This window comes from Panicum virgatum, chromosome 4K (assembly GCF_016808335.1).
Source record: "Panicum virgatum strain AP13 chromosome 4K, P.virgatum_v5, whole genome shotgun sequence".
Taxonomy (NCBI): Eukaryota; Viridiplantae; Streptophyta; class Magnoliopsida; order Poales; family Poaceae; genus Panicum; species Panicum virgatum.
This window is the reverse complement of record NC_053139.1, coordinates 29,750,096-29,755,114: the sequence shown is the minus strand read 5'-3', so window position 1 is coordinate 29,755,114 and position 5,019 is coordinate 29,750,096.

Genomic DNA, 5,019 nt, shown 5'->3' with positions numbered 1-5,019 from the left:
CAGAACGGGCGACCAGAGGATGTGAAACTGAGAGTCTTTCAAAAGTTCACTCTGATCCGAGAACAAATTCTATATGCCTCAAATTCAACCTGACATGTCTCTTCTGACTGCCAAGGTAACACAAGCCAACTCATGACGAGTTCAATCTGGGAACAGTTAGAAAAAACTCGATGCAAACGGAAGCAAAGATCCACCAAAATGCCAGAGCATGATTAACCAAAACGCCGAAAAAATATTTCAATGATTACAAGAGCTTCGGTAGTACCTCAGTTCCTGGGTTCGACTCCCTAAGAGAGCAAATATTTAGGATTTAAGGTGTTGTGAATTAAGCGGTAGGCGACGTTCCCGTCAACAGTGAGTCGCTTGCGGAGTTGTACTATGTAATCTAAAAAAATCCCCAAAAAATTAAAGCTCTCTCTACTAAGCATGCAAACACTAATCACAAGAACTACTCAAATAAGACAACTAAGCATGTAAAAACTAACAAAGATAATTAGCAACAATTAGTAATTACTCCCTCCATTTTCAAGTTGTAAGTCATTTCATCTTTCTTTGAGAATCAAATTACTTTTATTTTTGACCAAAATTATAGAAAAATTTATAAAGATTCATAGCACCAAATAGACTATGAAAGCATATTTAATGAAGACTCTAACGATACTTATTTGGTATCATAAATGTTAGTACCCTATAGTATAAATTTTTTCAAACTTGAAAATATTTTGACTCTTCAGAAAAATTAAAATAACTTACAATTTGAAACGTAAATACCTAATGGAAGAGAGTACAAAAAAAAATAATGTGAGAAGAAAATAAAGAAAACAATCTGGTGAAAGACTACTTACTGGGCTGCCGTCTGCCGGGCGATGCAGCATGGTTGGGCCACGTGCCAGCTCAGCTCCCTCACGGTGGCCTGCTGGCTGCCATGCTCCGGGTGCCGACTGCAGTGTGAGGAGGCCTTGAGCTTCGGATTTTTTTTCTTTTTTATATTTTTTAAAAATAAAAATTTCAAAAATATATGTCTATTTTGAAATATTTTAAAAATACCCCCGGTCGCCTCCCATCGAGCGACAGGCGACAGGCTCTAAGTGTAATTTTTTTCTTCAAATTCGCAACGAGATCCCTGGCAAAAAAAAGGGGGCTTGTCGCCCCTCCCCCAGGCGACAGGGGCCTGTCGCCCACCCCAGGGGCGACAGGGGCCTGTCGTCCGTTGGGGGGGCGACAGGGTCCCCTTTGCCCTATATAAACCCTGGCCGTCATATGCCGCCATCCCCTTTGTCATTTGAGCCTAAAAATTCAGAAAAAGAGAGAGGGGTGAGGAGAAGAAAAGCGGCGAAGCTCTGCCGAATTGCGTACTTGTGATCTACCGGTAACTTCCGTATGAATCTATTGATATTGTATAAAAAAATAATTTAATTAGCGGATTAGCTGAATTAGATTTGGTGCTTTAGAACACTCATTTAGTATTACAATTTCAGTACTATTACAGACTTGTTTTTAAATTAATTATGAATTAGGATAGAATTATGAAAGTACCTTATTGATATTACAGCATAAGGCAATGACTGCCTCCAATTGTGGAGGATTTTCATAGACCGAAGAAAAATCTAGTATAATACTTGATATCATGACCCATCTTGTTATCAGTAAGAAGTTGGATCCGTTAGCGGATGGTACGATAGAGATGGTGTTGTCCAAAGTAGTAGAGTTTAAAGATTTTACATTATTTCGAGGTATTACGACGCAAGATGTAAAGGGACACCTGCTAGAACGTCGGAAGATATACATGAGAGTATGTGAACTAGCGAATCATCCTAATATCATTGGATTCTTACAAAGTTCTTGTAAGATATGGATGCGGTCAGAGGTGTATGAGATGCACATTAAGGTAACTCTCATTCAGTTGTAATCACGTCCGTCATTTCGAATCCATATTTATAAAACAGTAACATTGTTTTTTTAATTATATGCTAGGATTACCCCGAGGACACGGAGTTGATTAACAAAACGATACCAAATTTCCATAAATTGGTATGTATCTTCGGTGGACTTATGCCGCAAACTAGACGAAGTAGGCGGATAAAATCTTCGGGTGATAGTACTTGGCCTGCGCAAGAACAGATGCCCGGAGATTCGTCGAGTCATGCTTCAGCACCTCAACCACCAACTTGTGTTAACTGGGATGACGACATGGATGACTTCATGCCCCCCAAACCATGGCCTCCAACACATGATGTTCCTCCCCCTGTACATGAACCTAGAATCAGAAAGGAGGCAAAGGGAAAGGCAAGAGGTTCGTCAAGTCATGTTGCACCACCTGCAGCACAAACATGTGTTAACTGGGATGACGACATGGATGACTTCATGCTTCCCAAACCATGGCCTCCAACACATGATGTTCCTCCCCCTGTACATGAACGTAGATCCAGAAAAGAGAGAAAGGGAAAGCCAAGAGGTTCGTCGAGCCATACTACACCACCTGCAGCACCACCATCTGTCAACTAGGATGACGACCTAGATGATTTCATGCCATGATCTATAACATATGATGTTCATCGGTTTAAGATGTATTCGCATTTAGTATTGTTAATGTTGTATTATGCTTGTATGTATGTCTCGTACCTAACTTGCATTCGCTAGACATGTACATAATGTCGAGTTTGAATCGTACTTAGTCGTAATGGAGCATCGAAGTATAAACATGTCACTAGAATACTAAAAAGCACATATTTAATTAATATAACGATAAGAAATAAGAATTAAGAAATGCATTACATAATGTGAACCATCAAATTTTACATCAAATACAACGATAATGAAACACACATCACACATGCAGTGGCATGGAAGAACCCGTTGCAAACTACGGTAAATAAATTTCGGACTAACCTAACATGCCTTAGGTAAATTTAAAAAAAAACAGAACAAACACAACAATGCAGCATGTCACTACCACTAGGGTAGTCCTAGTAGCCGTATCCCCACGTAGTAAACTGCGTTGAGCCTTCTCCGCAGTATCCACCCATTGCAGGTGGTGCAGGCGGTGGTGCCGGAGGCGCAGGGCCCTTCTTCTTGTGACAAGGACAGTTGCAGTAAGGAATAGTGCATGGTTCATCCTGCGAACCGGCAGCATTGCTGGTATCATCAACTTCGTCGTCTTTGTTACCCTTGCTCACTTCCTCATAATGGTTCACCTTGTATTCCAGATCAAAGATCTTTATCTAGAGGTACTCGATGAACTCCTGAACAGAATCAATTGGTGTAGGATCGACCCACCTAGTAAAACCACAGTTTTCTGGAGCATCGGAAGACTGCAAAATAAATTTCATGTAAGGTGTCTCATTGAAGATAAAGAAATGAAAGAACCGAGTATTACCCATGCGTGTGGACATTTAAAGAAACGTCGACCGCCATCCATCCCGTCGGTGCACATCTGCACTAAGCAGTCCTCACCATGCCTGTATTTTGGCCACGGTTCTCTACGGTTATCGTATTGTCGAAGAGGAGTTTCATTGGTAAATTCACTCTTGTGCTGTGGCGGAAACTCAAACACTGGTTCCGGAAAGGAATCAGGTCCAAGAGACCCCTCCCATATTATGGGGTCTCACTTTCTTCCACCTTTTCCTTTCCTAAAACCGTAGTAATTCTTCCCGCTAGACCCACCTCCAGACATTGGGCATACAATGAGCTTTGGTGTTTAAGTGCTGCTGGGAGTTCACAAACTTCGGAGTATTTATAGGCGCACAAAGGTTTGATACCCGGAGTGTGGAGTGTAAATGCACCTAAAAAGCCTACATGACAACACAGTGAAGAGGCTAGCTGACCTAACACTGAAAAGGCTAGATTCGATTCTCGAAATGACTACTCGATGCATCTCTGTGCATGCAGACTCACAGCGCTGCATTGATGCAGCTCGGTCGATCGCGCCAAGATGCCGCCTTCCCCACTACACGCCACAGACCTGCGCTGTAGAATGACAGGTTCGTCGTCCTCGGCAGAGAGATTGCTTTGAAGGTGAGCTGCAGTGGTTGCCATGTTGTCACATCTTTTTGAAATGGTGGAAGGGCACTGCTAAACATGTCACGTATGTCTGGGCAAAAAATGAGACATTTGGGAAACCCATGATCGCCGTGCTGAGCAGTGGCAACCTGTGATCTCGTACTCACAGCTAGATACACTATGGTTCCTATTTTGAGCTATTCGAGCATGTAGTCGTCATCATCGTCGGCAGGATCTCGGCCGCTAACTCCTACCGCACCTAACTTGTCCTTCATTAAATCACGGAAAAAATCGCAAGAACTTCCCTTATTTCACGAGCATTATGGAACCCACAAACATAACAAGTTCACATCAATAGTATCTATAGAAACAAATGACAAGTAAACTAGCACAATCATAAACATCGGATACAAATAAGCGGTCCACAGCTATCTCATTACAAATAAACATCAGAGATACAAACATCATATATATCTAACCACCCCTAGGGCGTCGGACCCTCTTAGCCCTTTGCTGGGCACGGACATGGCCCTCGGAGTAGGTGAGAACATTCGGAGACCTCACCTGTCGCTCAGGACGCGCAAGGGGCTGCGGTGTCTGCTGCTGAGAGATCCCAAGTGGTGCTCCTCCTAGCTGTGAATACCCCAAGACATCGGGGTCGCCTTGCGCGGCAGGCTCTTCTGGAGTCAAGCTGTCAAAGTCGTCTAAGGTGAAGGTCTCGTTATCTGGTCGAAAGGAGGAAGAAGAAGGTCCGGCGCCCGCATCGGGGTAGAATCCTACGCAAAAAATGTGGATGTTAGCGTACGCTCGTATATTTCGTAATGACATGTAGAAACCGAAATACGAAACATAAACTAACCTGTGTAGACCGGTATCTGTGGCCCCGGTACCATCCCTGGATACGGTCCGCCAACTGGTGCTGTCCCTCTAAACATTCCAGTATGGCCGAACGCAGTAGCTGGATCGTATCCTGTATGTGATATTAGTAAATATGTAGGAATACTTGATCTAATTTTAAAA